The sequence below is a fragment of the Nomascus leucogenys genome, chromosome 7b, assembly GCF_006542625.1.
Source record: "Nomascus leucogenys isolate Asia chromosome 7b, Asia_NLE_v1, whole genome shotgun sequence".
NCBI classification, from domain to species: Eukaryota; Metazoa; Chordata; class Mammalia; order Primates; family Hylobatidae; genus Nomascus; species Nomascus leucogenys.
In genome coordinates, this window is record NC_044387.1 from 100,196,540 (window position 1) to 100,216,427 (window position 19,888).

The window sequence follows — 19,888 nt, forward strand, 5'->3', positions numbered from 1 at the left end:
AACTTCAGGGTGTTTCTTCTATGGTACAGACTCCACTGTCATAACCATCTGGCTCCTATCACATTGCCATGAAGGAGAAGGTGTGGCTTCAGAAACCTACATCTTGATTGCTTTAAGTAATCAGAAACCTTGTGCTTGATCTCAGAACCAAGTAAGTGAATGTAGTATTAAAAACATATCTTGTGTTTTATATGTTAATTGAACATTATGATTCTACACTGATTAATATTATAGACTAAAATCTAAACGGAAAGACAAGTGAACAACGAAATATTTAATACAATGTTTTGAAAAATTTCATGAAGAAAATAAGCAAGGTCTGGTAATAAAAAACTGTACGGTTAGAAATATGCAATTATTTTTCTGTACACTCAAATTTAACTATATTATAGCAATTGTAAGTTGTATTATAAATTAACTATCTTGGCTTTCCATGTCTATTTGCTTGTGAACCTTTTGAGGAAAATGACTAACCCTATTTATTTTTTTATCTCCAGGAAATGGTATCTGGGGTTTAATAAATACTTCCAGAATTAACAGATTAATAGCTAACCTAAACTTTCACTGTCCCAATTCAAAATTATTAATCTAATATCAAGGAAATTCACATTTAATTCTCTTTTTACCTCATCTAAATATATGATCTCATAGAGTTTTTGAAACTTGGAAAAACAAAATATCTCCCGATTTTACAAGAAATCTTTGATCTATGATAATATAATGCCATTTATTTCATATTAAACTGAATGTATATTTAATTTCAAAGGTTTCAAACAAAAATACAAGAAAGTTAATCCCAATATTCAAGTTAGAATAAAGGAGTCTTCAATCAAAAATGGATCCTATCTTTTTTAGAGGCCCCCTATGAGACAGGTACAGTTAAGATATTGTTCGTAACTACAAGAACAAATTTTCTTATGAAATAAATATGGACAATATCAAATGAGGAACATTTCCTATGATGCTGAGAGAATCTTTCACCTTTGATTTTCCATTTTCTTCTTAACTATTTTATGATACATTTTTTACAATAACTATTCTTATTAAGCATGTAGAAAATATGGGCCAACCTTCATGTATAATAATTGAAAAAATAAGTGTTATTGGTTACCACTTAGGTAATGTGATGTGTTAAACCTGTGTCATCCTTTCTCTGTGAGCAATGTCTCTTTTTTTTCCATTTTCAGCTTTTTGTACATACTGGAGCCTACTTTTTGTGCAGTTATTTTCTTTCAATTTCATTTTAAATTCCGTAATCCTACTGCTATTTAAGGAGTGTCCTCAAGATGTTGTGGTTTATGCTCTAGTGCCCTATCCTCTTTCAGAAGAACTCCGCTTGGTTTGCTCATGTGTGCACTGCCTTTTATGTCAGGGCTTCTAGTATGAAGTACAAGAGCTGTTTGACTACTCAAGTGTAACTCTTGTTTTTTAGTATATCATTTGAAGACATGCCTCTAGGCTTCTGGTTGTGTTTATACAACTTATAGTCTACTTCTATATGTGTGTATGCTGTGTTATTTACTGTGCATTTATTTGTATACAGTAGACTGAAGTAAGCTATTTGCACTCACCATAATGATGTATTTTTATACATTCAAAAAGTATGGCATTACTGATAATGTAATCATTTGAATTTATTCAAGGTTTTTTGCTTTAACATTTCTTCATGTCAAATAAAGGTCTTAGTGAAATTATAGATAAATTGGCTAAAATCATGGAAAAATGGAAATTTTAACTTAAAATGTAAGGGCATTTTCATATTTCATAGTATCCTGAAGATCAAGATGAAGAATACATTGGATTATATAAATGCAAAATGTTAAAAAGGGAGTGGATAAGCACAAACATATTTTGCTCAAACAATATTTCCTTTTTCATGTTATAAGTAAATTGCTCTTGACATTTATATAGCTAAAGTGTATATTCATATATTATTCCCCCCAAACAAAACATGAATGTTTTCATAAAAATCACATATTAATTGCATAGCTACTGAGATTAGTGGAACCAATGGATTAAAATATTTTATTAAATACCAATATTATGGCAGTTAAAACTATAAACTTCAGCATTGAACTGCCCATGCTTATCTTCCAATTTAATCATTTATCAACTGTGTTATTTTAGGTAAGTTACTTAACTTCTCTAAGGCTCCTGGATATATAATAATACCTGCTACTAAGACAGATGGGAAAATTCAGTTGCTGAATACATTTCATACTTAACATCTAAGATTTGGGGTTCAAATTTATAATATCCTATCTGTGTGGTTTTAAATTACTCTAAGTCTAGAAATTTACATAAATCAGTCACAGGTCGGTAATGTCCTGAACATCTTGGCAGAGACTAATTTGATGCTTCTCTGGTGGGACTCGTCCAGAAATGCCACATATAAAGTCCTATTAAGCATAAACTATCACTTCAAAAGTAGAAAGTATACAAAACAAAGGTCATTTGTTTCAGTATTACCAGAATCATTCCTAGAATTATCAGTACCACCTAAATTCACATAATGTAATTTTCTAATATTTATAAGTAGAAAATATTCCTAAAATATTAAAATTGATAATAGAAGAGATATAAAACATAGAAAGGAAAAGACGCCATCAGCAATGACAGGAAGAAAATGATAAAAAGCAAAGTACAACTTTCCCAAAAGAAAAATGTAATCAAGGAACTTAAAAATAGAGATAAATGTGGTACAGACACACCATGGAATACTATGCAGCCATTAAAAAGAACAAACATCATGTCATTTGCAGAACATGGATGGAGCTAGAGGCTGTTATCCTTAGCAAAGTAACACAGGAACAGAAAACCAAATGCTGCATGTTCTCACTTATAAGTAGGAGCTAAGTGATGAGAACACATGGACATATAGAGGGGAACAATACACACTGGGCCTACCAGAGGGTGGAGGTTGGGAGGAGGGAGAGGATCAGGAAAAATAACTAATGGTACTAGGATTAATACCAGGGTGACGAAATAATCTGTACAACAAACCCCTGTGACACGACTTTACTTAAATAAAAAACTTGCACAGGTGCCTTTGAACTTACAAGTTAAAAAATCAAAAAATAAAATAAAAATAGAGTTACAGGTAGATTCAACTAAACAGAAGTGAGAATTACTAAAAGTGAAATAGACCTGAATGCAAAACAGAGGGATAAATGTTTGAAAATATAAACAAGATTAAGATTTACTGAGGTTACAAAAGAAAATACACAAATAGCCAACAAACACATGAAAAAATTCTCAACATCACTGATGATCAGGGAACTTCAAACTAAAACCACAATAAGATACCACCTTACTCCTGTAAGAATTGTCACAATTAAAAAATAAAAAAAAAATAGATGTTGGCATGAATGTGCTGAAAAAGGAACACTTTTACACTGTTGGTTGGGAATGTGAACTGGTATAACTACTATGGAAAACCATATGGAGATTCCTTAAAAAACTAGAAGTAGAACTACCATTCCATCCAGCAAGCCCACAATTGGGTACCTGCCCAAAGGAAAAGAAGTCATTATATGAAAAAGGCACTCGCACATGCATATTTATAGCAGCGCAATTCACAATTGCAAAAATATAAAACCAGCCTAGATGCCCATCGAACAATGACTGGATAAAGAAAATGTGGTGTATATATACACCATGGAATAATACTCAGCTATAAAAAGAATGGAAATAATGGCCTTTGCAGCAACTTGAATAGAGTTGGAGACCATTATTCTGAGTGAAGTAACTCAGGAATGGATAATCAATTATTGTATGTTCCCACTTGAAAGTGGGAGCTAAGCTATCAGAATGCCAAGGCATAAAAATGATATAATCGACTTTGGGGACTCAGGGCAAGGATGGGAGTGGGGGAAGGGATATAAAACTACACACTGGTAAAGTGGACACTGCTCAGGTGATGGGTGCCTCAAAATCTCAAAAATCATCACAGAAGAACTTTTCCATGTAACCAAAATCCACGTTCCCCAGTAACTATTGAAATAATTTTAAAAAATCATTGCCCAAAAATCCCCCACTAAAAAAGGTTATTGCGGTTACAATGAGAATAAATAAACTTCCAACCAAAGCTGTAGAATTAGAGAATAGATAAGAGGCAAACAATAGAAAAACATATATTGGCTGACAATGTGTCAATAAATGTGAAAGAAAATCTAAATTCTCAGATTCGGGAATCACAACATATTCTAAGCCAGTTAAAGGTAAAGATACCCATCAGTAGATTTATCAGGCTAAAATTACTGAACCCCAAGGAGAGAGATTGATATGGTTTGGCTGTATTCCCAGACAAATCTCATCTTCAATTATAATTCCCATAATCCCCACATGTCATGGGAGGGACCTGGTGGGAGGTAATTGAATCATGGGGCCGGTTACTTTCATGCTGGTCTCATGATGGTGAGTGTGTCCTCATGAGATCTGATGGTTTTATCAGGGGCTTTTCCCCCTTTGCTCAGCACTTCTCCTTCCTGCCGTCATGTGAAGAAGGATGTGTTTTGCGTCCCCTTCTGTCATGATTGTAAGTTTCCTGAGGCCTCCCAGCCATGTGAAACTGTGAGTCAATTAAATCTTTTTCCTTTTTAAATTACCCAGTCTTAGGCAGTTCTTTATAGTAGTGTAAGAACAGACTAATACAGACAGTAAATCTTAAACAGCAGAAAGAAAAGATACTCTCTATGCAATGAGGATAATAACAAGCAGCATGTTTCTTGAAAAAACAACAATGATGAGTGTTTGTCCTGAAAATGGCTGAATAGGAACAGCTCCGGTCTACAGCTCCCAGCGTGAGTGATGCAGAAGATGGGTGATTTCTGCATTTCCATCTGAGGTACCGGGTTCATCACACTAGGGAGTGCCAGTGGGCACAGGACAATGGGTGCAGCGCACTGTGCACCAGCCGAAGCAGGGCGAGGCATTGCCTCACTCAGGAAGTGCAAGGGGTCAAGGAGTCCCCTTTCCTAGTCAAAGAAAGGGGTGACAGATGGCACCTGGAAAATCGGGTCACTCCCACCCTAATACTGTGCTTTTCCAATGGGCTTGGAAAATGGCACACCAGGAGATTGTGTCCCGCACCTGGCTCCGAGGGTCCTATGCCCACAGAGTCTCCCTGATTGCTAGCACAGCAGTATGAGATCAAACTGCAAGGCAGCAGCAAGGCTGGGGGAGGGGTGCCTGCCATTGCCCATACTTGCTTAGGTAAACAAAGCAGCCAGGAAGCTCGAACTGGATGGAGCCCACCACAGCTCAAGGAGGCCTGTCTGCCTCTGTAGGCTCCACCTCTGGGGGCAGGGCACAGACAAACAAAAAGTCAGCAGTAACCTCTGCAGATTTAAATGTCCCTGCTGACAGCTTTGAAGAGAGTAGTGGTTCTCCCAGCACGCAGCTGGAGATCTGAGAAAGGGCAGACTGCCTCCTAAAGTGGGTCCCTGAACCCCTGAGCAGCCTAACTGGGAGGCACCCCTCAGTAGGGACAGACTGACACCTCACTCTGCCAGCTACTCCTCTGAGACAAAACTTCCAGAGGAACTATCAGACAGCTGAATTTGTGGTTCATGAAAATCCGCTGTTCTGCAGCCACTACTGCTGACACCCAGCCAAACAGGGTCTGGAGTGGACCTCTAGCAAACTCCAAGAGAGAGCTGCAGCTGAGGGTCCTGTCTGTTAGAAGAAAAACTAACAAACAGAAAGGACACCCACACCAAAAACCCATCTGTACATCACCATCATCAAAGACCAAAAGTAGATAAAACCACAAAGATGGGGAGAAAACAGAGCAGAAAAACTGGAAACTCTAAAAAGCAGAGCACCTCTCCTCCTCCAAAGGAACCCAGTTCCTCACCAGCAACGGAACAAAGCTGGATGGAGAATGACTTTGACGAGTTGAGAGAAGAAGGCTTCAGTTGATCAAACTACTCCGAGCTACAGGAGGAAATTCAAACCAATGGCAAAGAAGGTAAAAACTTTGAAAAAAAATTAGATGAATGTTTAATTAAAATAACCAATGCAGAGAAGTGCTTAAAGGAGTTGATGGAGCTGGAAGCCAAGTTTCAAGAACTACATGAAGAATGCAGAAGCCTCAGTAGCCGATGTGATCAACTGGAAGAAAGGGTATCAGTGGTGGAAGATGAAATGAATCAAATGAAGCGAGAAGGGAAGTTTAGAGAAAAAAGAATAAAAAGAAATGAACAAAGCCTCCAATAAATTTCGGACTATGTGAAAAGACCAAACCTAAGTCTGATTGGTGCACCTGAAAGTGATGGGGAGAATGGAACCAAGTTGGAAAACACTCTGCAAGATATTATCCAGGAGAACTTCCCCAACCTAGCAAGGCAGGCCAACATTCAGATTCAGGAAATACAGAGAACACCACAAAGATACTCGTCGAGAAGAGCAACTCCAAGACACATAATTGTCAGATTCACCAAAGTTGAAATGAAGGAAAAAATGTTAAGGGAAGCCAGAGAGAAAGGTCGGGTTACCCACAAAGGGAAGTCCATCAGACTAAGAGCTGATCTCTCAGCAGAAACTCTACAAGCCAGAAGAGAGTGGGGGCCAATATTCAACATTCTTAAAGAAAAGAATTTTCAAGCCAGAATTTCATATCCAGCCAAACTAAGCTTCATAAGTGAAGGAGAAATAAAATACTTTACAGACAAGCAAATGCTGAGTGATTTTGTCACCACCAGGCCTGCCCTAAAAGAGCTCCTGAAGGAAGCACTAAACATGGAAAGGAACAACTGGTACCAGCCACTGCAAAAATGTGCCAAATTGTAAAGACCATCGAGGCTAGGAAGAAACTGCATCAACTAATGAGCAAAATAACCAGCTAACATCATTATGACAGGACCAAATTCACACATAACAATATTAACTTTAAATGTAAATGGGCTAAATGCTCCAATTAAAAGACACAGACTGGCAAATTGGATAAGGAGTCAAGACCCATCAGTGTGCTGTATTCAGGAAACCCATCTCACGTGCAGAGACACACATAGACTCAAAATAAAGGGATGGAGGAACATCTAACAAGCAAATGGAAAACAAAAAAAGGCAGTGGTTGCAATCCTAGTCGCTGATAAAATAGATTTTAAACCAACAAAGATCAAAAGAGACAAAGAAGGCCATTACATAATGTTAAAGGGATTGATTCAACAAGAAGAGTTAACTATCCTAAATATATATGCACCCAATACAGGAGAACCCAGATTCGTAAAGCAAGTCTTCAGTGACCTACAAAGGGACTTAGACTCCCACACAATAATAATGGGAGATTTTAACACCTCACTGTCAACATCAGACAGATCAACGAGACAGAAAGTTAACAAGGATACCCAGGAATTAGACTCAGCTCTGCACCAAGTGGACCTAATAGACATCTACAGAACTCTCCACCCCAAATCAATATAATATACATTTTTTTTCAGCACCACACCACACCTATTCCAAAATTGACCACATAGTTGGAAGTAAAGCTCTCCTCAGCAAATGTAAAAGGAACAGAAATTATAACAAACTGTCTCTCAGACCACAGTGCAATTAAACTAGAACTCAGGATTAAAAAAACTCACTCAAAACCGCTCAACTACATGGGAACTGAACAACCTGCTCCTGAATGACTATTGGGTACATAACGAAATGAAGGCAGAAATAAAGATGTTCTTTGAAACCAACGAGAACAAAGACACAACATACCAGAATCTCTGGGACACATTCAAAGTAGTGTGTAGAGGGAAATTTATAGCACTAAATGCCCACAAGAGAAAGCAGGAAAGATCCAAAATTGACACCCTAACATCACAATTAAAAGAACTAGAAAAGCAAGAGCAAACACATTCAAAAGCTAGCAGAAGGCAAGAAATAACTAAAATCAGAGCAGAACTGAAGGAAATAGAGACACGAAAAAACCTTCAAAAAAATAATGAATCCAGGAGCTGGATTTTTGAAAAGATCAACAAAATTGATAGACCACTAGCAAGACTAATAAAGAAGAAAAGAGAGAAAAATCAAATAGATGCAATAAAAAAATGATAAAGGGGATATCACCACCAATCCCACAGAAATACAATCTACCATCAGAGAATACTACAAACACCTCTATGAAAATAAACCAGAAAATCTAAAAGAAATGGATAAACGCCTCGACAAATACACCCTCCCAAGACTAAACCAGGAAGAAGTTGAATCTCTGAATAGACCAATAACAGCCTCTGAAATTGTGGCAAAAATCAATAGCTTACCAACCAAAAAGAATCCAGGGCCTGATGGATTCACAGCTGAATTCTACCAGAGGTACAAGGAGGAACTGGTACCATTCCTTCTGAAACTATACCAATCAATAGAAAAAGAGGGAATCCTCCCTAACACATTTTCTGAGGCCAGCATCATCCTGATACTAAAGCCTGGCAGAGACACAACCAAAAAAGAGAATTTCAGACCAATATCCTTGATGAACATTCATGCAAAAATCCTCAATAAAATACTGGCAAACTGAATCCATCAGCACATCAAAAAGCTTATCAACCATGATCAAGTGGGCTTCATCCCTGGGATGCAAGGCTGGTTCAACATACACAAATCAATAAATGTAATCCAGCATATAAACAGAACCAAAGACAAAAACCACATAATTATCTCAATAGATGCAGAAAAGGCTTTTGACAAAATTCAACAACACTTCATGCTAAAAACTCTCAATAAATTAGGCATTGATGGGGCATATCTCAAAATAATAAGAGCTATCTATGACAAACCCAAAGCCAATATCATACTGAATGGGCAAAAACTGGAAGCATTCCCTTTGAAAACTGGCACAAGACAGTGATGTCCTCTCTCACCACTCATATTCAACATAGTGTTGGAAGTTCTGGCCAGGGCAATTAGGCAGGAGAAGGAAATAGAGGGTATTCAATTAGGAAAAGAGGAAGTCAAATTGTCCCTGTTTGCAGATGACATGATTGTATATCTAGAAAACCCCATTGTCTCAGCCCAAAATCTCCTCAAGCTGATAAGCAACTTCAGCAAAGTCTCAGGATACAAAATCAATGTACAAAAATCACAAGCATTCCTATATACCAATAACAGACAAACAGAGAGCCAAATCATGAGTGAACTCCCATTCACAATTGCTTCAAAGAGAATAAAATACCTAGGAATCCAACTTACAAGGGACGTGAAGGACCTCTTCAAGGAGAACTACAAACCACTGCTCAATGAAATAAAAGAGGATACAAACAAATGGAAGAACATTCCATGCTCATGGGTTGGAAGAATCAATATCATGAAAATGGCCATATGGCCCAAGGTAATTTATAGATTCAATGCCATCCCCATCAAGCTACCAGTGACTTTCTTCACAGAATTGGAAAAAACTACTTTAAAGTTCAAATGGAACCAAAAAAGAGCCCGCATTGCCAAGTCAATCCTAAGCCAAAAGAACAAAGCTGGAGGCATCACGCTACCTGACTTCAAACTATACTACAAGGCTACAGTAACCAAAACAGCATGGTACTGGTACCAAAACAGAGACATAGATCAATGGAACAGAACAGAGCCCTCAGAAATAATGCTGCATATCTACAACTATCTGATCTTTGACAAACCTGACAAAAACAAGCAATGGGAAAAGGATTCCCTATTTAATAAACGGTGCTGGGAAAACTGGCTAGCCATATGTAGAAAGCTAAAACTGGATCCCTTCCTTACACCTTATACAAAAATTAATTCAAGATGGATTAAAGACTTACATGTTAGACCTAAAACCATAAAAACCCTAGAAGAAAACCTAGGCAATACCATTCAGGACATAGGCATGGGCAAGGACTTCATGTCTAAAACACCAAAAGCAATGGCAACAAAAGCCAAAATTGACAAATGGGATCTAATTAAACTAAAGAGCTTCTGCACAGCAAAAGAAACTACTATCAGAGTGAACAGGCAACCTACAAAATGGGAGAATATTTTTGCAACCTACTCATCTGACAAAGGGCTAATATCCAGAATCTACAATGAACTCAAAGAAATTTACAAGAAAAAAACAGACAGCCCCATCAAAAAGTGGGCGAAGGACATGAACAGACACTTCTCAAAAGAAGACATTTATGCAGCCAAAAAACACATGAAAAAATGCTCATCATCACTGGCCATCAGAGAAATGCAAATCAAAACCACAATGAGATCCCATCTCACACCAGTTAGAATGGCCATCATTAAAAAGTCAGGAAACAACAAGTGCTGGAGAGGATGTGGAGAAATAGGAACACTTTTACACTGTTGGTGGAAAAATGTTTTTCTTATTACCATAAACATTTCTCAATTTTGGCTCTGCTTTTTAGACTTACATGGAAATTATTTCTATCAAATAATCAGGAAGCTTTTCTTGTTAAGTAGAGTTGTTACTTCCCAATCTTTAATCCAATGGGTATATACAGAGCACAGAATATGGGCCACATGGTGCTGAAGGTTTTGGGATGCTCGTACTCAAAAAGAAACATCTGCCTTCTCAGGGTTTTGTGGTGCAAAAATAAGGATCCTATAACCAAACAAAATGAATAACATCACTTTAAATATTAACATGGGCCATAAATTGATAAATCAATCATATGATATAGATTGTCTAGGGAGTGTAGGTGAAATTATACAGGATTTATAAGAAAGATCGACCTATCAAGGTGACAACTGAGTCACTAAAAAGTAAAATTAAAAGGTGGGAAAATAATTTCATGAAAAGGGAACAGTAAGTGAAGTGTGTGTAGATTTGAGTCAGCCCTGTTTGAAGAAATAAAATTATGTTGCAGTATTTGTCATACAGAAAGGAGAGAAATGACACAAGATGGGATGAAATCTTGCTTGGCTTATTAGAGGACAGTTTGATTGTTTTGTTGTTGTTGTTGTTATTGTTTTGTCTACCCTATGTCCAAACCCTGCCTTCTCCTATGGGAAACTCTCTGTATCCTGGCAGCAAATAGGGGCACATTACTTAAGCTCAGACAACGCTTTTAGAAAAGGATTGGAGCACTGGGCAAATATTTAGTAAATTTAAAAAGAATGTGCAATTTATCTCAAAGCATCACTCTAGTGTCAGGAGCCTCAAAATCTAGGGTCAAGAATAGGGGTGTTCGGGGAAGCTGCCAAGTAGGGGGAGAGGTGTCAGACTGTCTATGTGGGGCAACCTTGGAAGTGGTTCCTGCACCAGAATCTTTTGGTTACATCAGTTCTCCAAGCTTGGTTCTCTAGATCCTGTTTTCCGCCTAAGCACTTATCTAGTTGATTTTTTTTTAAACTTAAATTAGCTAGAGTCTGTTTCTATTACTTGCAGCCTCAAACTCTTAGACATTGTTATAGAATATTCTTTACTAGGGTCATCTTCTTCTTAATATTCTTTTCTTTCTTAGCATCTACAATAATTGTCTCTACAATTGTTTATAGTTTCCCCAATATTCTAATTATCTTCACACCTTAATGTCTGCACCTGGTCTTCTCTATGTCTACCTGTGAACAATGCTCTTCCAGAAATCCTTCCTGGCCCCTACTAAACAAAGTCAATTCCATTTTCTGTGCTCCCTCCATATTTTATTGGTAGCATAGTCCATGTTTTGCTATATTTAATAAATAAATGTAACATCTCAGTGGTTTGCCTACTTTCAGAAACCCCACAGTAAATCATGGTTATGGCCCAGGGCACTGCTCCACAATATGACACCCACACTATTTTGAGCTTGTGACCCCACAAGAGACTTCCATATTGCCACTGCAGAGGAAGAGAGAAACTGGAGGATGGCACAGCAGATTTTACAGCTTTAACCTTGGAGTGGCGCACTTCTATCTGGCCCACGTTTAACTGGACACATTAATATTTAAATGGCCTTGGACAACTGCAAGAATTTGGGGAGGATAGTTTTCAGGATGCTCATAGAATAGGATATGAGAATTTGATGAAAACATAACGTCATGTTGGACTCATGTCTGCTGTTTTCACCTAATTTTGTATATATAACATTGTACTATAATTTATTCACTTACAAGTTGGTCTGTACCTTCACTATGCATTGGTCCTTAAGAGTAAGGACTATTACTTCTTCCCCTCTGAAGCCTCAGTACTGAGTATTATGCTTGGCTCTCAGTAAACACTGTTAATGTTTATGGAATGGGAAGGTGATAAATGGGTGTTATTTTTCCACAATAATTTTCTCTGTATTATAATTCCATGATACAGTATTAGCCAACATTCACTGAATATTAAGCATCAAAGTGCTGTGGAGTACTTTTTCCATTAACAGAGTGGGTTAAATTCTCTGGGGTCCTTCCTGCTACCTAAAACCTGCATAAAACGCAAATTATACTTCATTTCTAGGCTGCAGGATATAATCAAAAACACTACAAATCAAAAGAGAGAGAGACAGAGAGAGACAGAGAGATTAAAAGCATGAGCTTGAACCTAAGTGGCAAGCATTGAAAGCAAACAGAAGTCAGTTATGCGGACAGAAGTAAAATCAGTATTGCTCTGGGGCCATGGGGCTTTTTCCCACATTAGTAAGGGAGACCTTGAACCTGGCACTCACATACAAAATGAAGAGTTGGCAGGGGGTAGTTGGGTTCCAAATCTGAAGTTCTTTAGGCTCTGGGCACATCAAATTGAATCACTCTCCACAGGAAAGCATCCTTCTACTTATCTTCAGAGTCTGCAAATAATACCATCAACCACATACATCTCATAATCAAATAAGACCAAAGAAACAATGAACAAACACCTTCACTGAGAAGTGGCAGAGTCAACAGAAAGTAAATTTAGGCCAAAAATGACCTGATGGTAAGTATGTGAGCTATATCCAGATGGATAATAACTTACAGTTACCCTCCCTTAGTTGCTCAACTCGTTTTTAAATTATAAATGGATTTTAATAAATACAAAAACTGACACGTGAGAAATGTCATACTTTTTTCTCACATTTGTACTTCTATCAAATAATTTTGTAAAAATAGAATGCATAGAGTATTTAATGTCACTGTTTATATTAGCATTTCTCAAACTGTGCAAAGTCTTTTTGATATGTTATATTTAAAATACATTTAAAATAGTTTAAGTGACATAATATAATTATTATACTAAAATGTAAAAGCCTTTTTTTCTAATGTGACCCTGTATTCATGATATTACCTTATTTATCTCTATTGATTCCCAAACATAACTTCATTTTTATTCTGGTTTTGCCTAGTATTTTGTAAGATTCTACTATTATTTTAAAAATGGTAAGACAGAAAATTTTGACTTATTATATTCCCAACATAATCCCCATTAAATTTAATTACTATATCATATTACACAGAAAAGAGTTAACACAGCAACTCTGAAAATATTATCCTTAGAAAGGCTTGCTTGCATTGCTGCCTCTTGGTTGGCATTTAAAAACATGGATTTCAAGAGTGTTTTCACATGTGTCAAAGTTCTGTGCATTTTAAAATAAGAATAAAGAGTGTCTCAATGTTCCTAAACAGTTTGTGCATACAATATAATTTATATCGAACACCTGCTTTCCTACTTGGAAGCTAGAAACTTAATCTATGATAGAGAGAGGTATCCCCACAAACCCATCCCTGAAGAAAATCCCTGGGCACTGAATTTCTAGTGTGCTTCCTTGGTAGATGACATTTCACACAAGTTGTCACAACTCACTGCTGGAAAAATTAGTCACATCTATGTACTAGGAAATGACTCTTGGCACCTTGCACTTCGTTTCCTCCAAACTTCACCCCATGTTCCATTTTCTTTTGTTGATATTCTTTTATTCTTTTTGCTGTAATACATCATAGCTGTGTCTGGCTTATTTCACTTAATATAATGTCTTCAAGGTTTGACCATGTTGTGGTAAATGGTAAGATTTCTTTCTTTGCTGAGACTGAGGAAAATTCCATTGTAGGTATATATCAGATTTTCTTTATTCATCTATGAGTCATGGGATTTTAGGTTGTTTCTATATTTTAACTATCGTGAATAATGCTGCAAAGAAAATGTGAGTGCAGATATATCTTTGAAATCCTGATTTTAATTCTTTTGAATGTATACTTAGAAATGGGATTGCTGAGTCACATGGTAGTTCCATTTTTAATTTTTTGAGGTAACTCCATTCCCAACAAAGTGAACTGCATGAGTTCCAGAGACCTGTTGTGCAACATGGGACTTATGGTTAACACACAGTATTGTGCACTGTAATATATATTCAGAGGACAGATCTTATCATAAGTGTTCTTAACAGACACACACAAACACAAAAGAACACAAGAGAATTTGGGGAGGTTATAAATATATTTTGTAGCTTGACTGTGGTGATGGCACAACACAACGTACGCATATGTCTATACTCATCAAATGTCTATCAATTATATGTCAATAAAGCTTACAAATCATAGCTGAGGGTACAACTGTATGCTAATTCTTGTGAGTCTTCCTAGCGAATCAACATAACTGGGAGTGGTCTTGGGAACCACTAACACACTGATGCAAAATATTAAATATTTGAGTGTGTTGTTGGTGTTGTTGTTGTAACTGCCTAAAGATATTTTTAAGTAAAGTATGATAGAGATTTAGTCACATCACAGTAGGCAATGAGAGAATAAGAATCATAATTGCAAAGACTGACCTTATTCTCTTTTCACCAAGACAGTTGCAGATTATGCAGTCTTTGAGTGAACTGGGTTCATTAACTAACATGTTCATTAACCAACATCTTCAAAAGTTCCTTTTCAGGGCCATCCTTATTTGAATGGTTTCAACAAAAAGAGAATTACATAGTATTCCACCATTACAGTCAGCTTCTATTTTGCACTGTGTATTGCTATGAACAGATTTCTATGGAAATAATACCTTATTATCATCTCTAGTTGTCTATTTATATAAATGCATGATCCTTAAATTAAATTGAACTACAACATTAGCAATATACATTGTTATGTTATAATCTGCATTTCTTTTTTGATGCATTTCAGTTTCTTTTATTTTCACTTACTTATGATCACAATAAAGAAGTAACTTGTTTTATATAAGCTATAGAATGATGATAAACTGTAATTTTAGAGAAGATTTTAAATTTTATTGCAAAATAAGCAGAAAAAAATAAAGATTTGTGGGATAAACGTTAAATTTTATTTTCAAAGACAATTTGAAGGTTATTCCAAAAATAAGTGTATTCAATGATGTAAGTTGGCTAGTGGTGCAATATAAATTTGTTTACATATTTACTATTAAATTTCTTTGAATATTTTGCTGCATTTCCAAATGCAAAGTTCCAAATTTTAAATTCTTTTGAAAATTACTCTAAAGCTTAAAATCTGTAAAATATTCATTATTGCATTGTATCTGGATACTTGAAATAACTTTTTGTTTCTTCACATAAGTCTATTGTGTATTTGATAATACACATAATTTTCCAATTTTTTCCATTTTGCAATAATGGAAATTATTCAGTTAAAAACCATATATGCTATAGCTTATCAATTTCAAATTTAGAAAAAAGCATTTATCTTAGAATCAAGCATCTTAAGATATATCACTTTATAATAGTTCTTTAATAATATCTTATTTTGATAATAATCCTGTAAGTTAACTTTTTTAAATTTCAGAAATAAGAGGATAAGTGTTTTAAGTAATTTTTGAGTAAGCTTTTTTATTATTATAAATTGTTAAGTTGTAAAGATATATATAGTATAAAACAACTTCTTTTTAGAGCAGAAATTCTCAAGATTGCTGAATAAATTAACTAAATTGGGGGTAAATATTCAGTTTGATGATCAGTGCTTCAGCATTACTTTGGATGAGGCCTAGCTTATTGTAGTAAATCGCAAAGCTAGTAGCAACAATTAGGCCCAGCTATGTTAACTTGAAAGCTAGGTAGCTTTATCTGATCACAATAACATGGGTTACTAATATGTTCAAAATTACGTATATTTACGTGTTTCTCATCAAAATATATGAAAACAAAGAATTTAAATTGCAAAAACAGCTATTACTAATTTGATAATTTGTGAGAAAACTCATTTCAAAAAGCTGTGCTTTTCTTGTTCCATAATCCATTACCAATATTGTATTTTCAGAATATACTTAAACTAATAGAGAGCAATAATATGGTTGATATTATATGAAGTAAAGATCTGAAAATATAAGAAAAATGAGAAATTAATTATAGTGCATGTGATATATTAAATATATTTAAATGCAGTTATTCAAATATTTTCACAGTTTAAAGTATTTTGAGTACAGTTCTTAAAAAAATTTATAATTTTCATGTGACAAGTCAAAGATGAATACTAATAAAAGATCTCCTTAGAAACAGGGAATAATTCTAACATTCATTAAGTATAAAATAATTTAAGAAATGTTACAATTGCCCCCTTAATCAATTGTATCTATGTCTATCAATATGAAGGTATATTATTGAGACAGAGCTAAGTGATAAAAATAGTTTTCAGAGTAATGTATATAGGATGCAATTTTATTTTATTTTAGGGATAACAAGAAAACAAACATTATACCAAAAATAATTCCAGAATAAATATTTTTGTGACAGTAAATGCAAGGAATAAGAGAATACCCATCAACAAATCCTAGTAATATACAAATATTTTCAATCAAATACCTATTTTCAAATTGTTTTCTCCTTATGTTTTATTTTACAATGAAAAATATATTTTTATTGAAAAGAGTCCATTATAAAAGACTAAAATTTCAAGTTTTTCTTTCCAAGTCCCCTTGCCAGTTTTTGCCTTTCCCAGTCACAAAAAGAATAAAATATCTGTGAATACAACTAACTGGGGAGGTGAAAGCTATTTATAAGAACTACAAACCACTGCTCAAATAAATCAGATATGACACAGACAAATGAAAAAAAAATATTCCATGCTCATGGATAGGAAGTTTCAATATTGTTAAAATGGCCATACCACCCAAAGCAATTTATAGATTCAATACTATTCCTATTAAGCTACCACTGATATTCTCAGAACTAGAGAAGGCTATTTTAAAACTCATATGGAACCAAAAAGGAGCCCAAAGAGCCAAGGCAATCTTAAGCAAAAAGAACAAAGCTGGAGGCATCATGCTACCTGACTTTAAACTATACTACAGGGCGACAGTAACCAAAACAGCATGGTGCTGGAACAAAAACAGACAAATAGACCAATAAAACAGAATAGAAAATACAGAAATAAGACCACACACCTACAACTATCTGATCTTCCAAAAACTCCACCAAAACAAACAACGGGAAAAGATTCTCTGTTCAATAGATGGTGCTGGAATAACTGGCTAACCATATACAGAAGATTACAATTGAACCCCTTCCTTATACCATACACAAAAATTAACTCAAGACGGGTTAAAGCCTTAAATTTAAAACCCAAAATTATAAAAACTCTGGAAGACAACTTAAACAATACCATTCAGGACATAGGCATGCACAAAGATTTCATGACAAAGATGTGAAAGCAATTGCAACAAAAGCAAAAATTGACAAATGGGTTCTAATTAAACTAAAGAGCTTCTGCATAGCTAAAGAAACTACCAACAGAGTAAGCAGGTAACCCACAGAAGGGGAGAAAATTTTTGCAAACCATGTATCTCACAAAGGTCTAACATCCAGCATCTATAAAGAACTTAAACAAATTTACAAGAAAAAATCAAAGACCCCATTAGAAAAGTGGGCTAAGGACATGAACAGATGCTTTTTGAAAGAAGACATACATGTGAAAAATAAGCATATGAATAGAAGCTCAATATCATTGATCATTACAGAAATGCAAATCAAAACCACAATGGGATATCATTTCACACTAGACAGAAGGGCTATTACTAAAATATCAAAAAATAACAGATGCTGGTGAGATTGTGGAGGAAAAGGAATGCTTATACATTGTTGTTGGGAGTGTATATTAGTTCCTCCATTGTGGAAGATAGTGTGGCAATTCCCCAAAGACCTAAAGGCAGTAGGAGACAGTGTGGCAATTCCTCAAAGACCTAAAGACAGTCGGAGACAGTATGGCAATAAAGACAGTGTGGCAATTCCTCTTTAGGTTTTTGAGGAATTGCCACATTATCTGTTCCACAGTAGCTGAACCATTTGACCAGCCATCCTATTACTGGGCATATAGCCAAACGAATATAAATCATTCTATTACAAATACACATGCACATGTATGTTCATTGCAGTCCTACTCACAATAACAAAGATATGGAATCAATCTAAATGCCCATCTATGATAGACTGGATAAAGAAAATATGGTACATATATACCATGGATTACTATGCAGCTGTAAAAAAGAATGAGATCACATTGTTTGCATGTCCCCACATGGATGGAGCTGGAGACCATTATCCTTAGCAAGCTAACACAGGAACAGAAAACCAAATACCACATATTCTCACTTATAAGTGGGAGTTAAATGATGAGAACACATGAACACGTAGAGGGGAACAACACTCACTGAAGCCTTTCAGAGGGTGGAGGGTGGAGGAGTGAGAGGATCAGGAAAAATAACTAATGGGTACTAGGCCTAATATGTGAGTGATGAAATAATCTGTACAACAACCCGCATGACACAAATTTACCTATGTAATGTATCTGCATTTGTACCCCTGAACTTAAAAGTTTAAAAAAAAAAAGCCAGGCACGGTGGCTCACGCTTGCAATCCCAGCACTTTGGGAGGCCGAGGCGGGCGGATCACGAGGTCAGGAGATCGAGACCACGGTGAAACCCCGTCTCTACTAAAAATACAAAAAATTAGCCAGGCGTGGTGGCGGGCGCCTGCAATCCTAGCTACTCGGAGAGGCTGAGGCAGGAGAATGGCGTGAACACGGGAGGCGGAACTTGCAGTGAGCCAAGATTGCGCCACTGCACTCCAGCCTGGGCGACAGAGAGAGACTCCGTCTCAAAAAAAAAAAAAAAAAAAAAAAGTTAAAAAAAAAAGAGAAACTACCATTCCAATTTCTGGTATAGATTCACACACATACCCCTCCCTTATATTTCTGACTCCTAGGCATTTCTCAATCTCCAATTTATCCATTCTAATGGGATGTTGGAATTGCAGGTGAGTCCATCTCTTGGGAACCTGTGCTATATTTTCTTACAGAATCTACAAATGTCTTGGCTGGTTACAGTGACTCATGCCTGTAATCTTAGCACTGGGAGGTTGAGGGTGGAGGATCACTTGAGACCAGGAGTTTGAGACCAGCCTAGGCAACACAGTGAGACTTAGTCTCTATTTGAAAAAAAAAAAAACCCTTCAAAAAACCCTGATGCTCTTACATCTATTTTGACTCTGTTCCATTCCTCTCGCATCTTGTTTTTGCAACTTTTCACACACGCTGTCATCACTTTTCCCCAAATTCCTTGCTTGGTGCATCCCACAAGCTTTTTCTTACTCTCCCCCCACTTTTCTTGACTATTTATCATGGAAGCCCAACAGATAATCTTCAAAGGCAGAAAGCAAGCTCTGTGAGAACAGAGGAGAGGTAGACATTGAGATTTTGTGTTAGTATCCTATCATTGCTATAAAAAGTTTCCCTAAACCTAGTGGCTTAAACAACACATATTTCTTGTTTTACAGTTCTGGAGGACAGAAGTCTAACTGGGCTAAAACAAATACATTAGCAGGGCTGCAATCCTTTGGACACTCTAGGAAAGTATTGGTTCCTTGTCTTCTCCAGCTTTGGGAGGCTAGTCAACTTCTTTGGCTCATGACCATCTTTCATGTTAAAAGCCAGCAATCATATATCCAACCTCTTCTTCTGTTATCATATGCCCTTCTCTGCCTCTCTCTTTCCCATATGAGGATCCTTGTGATTATATTGGGCTCACCTGGATTATTGAGCATAGTCTTCCTAC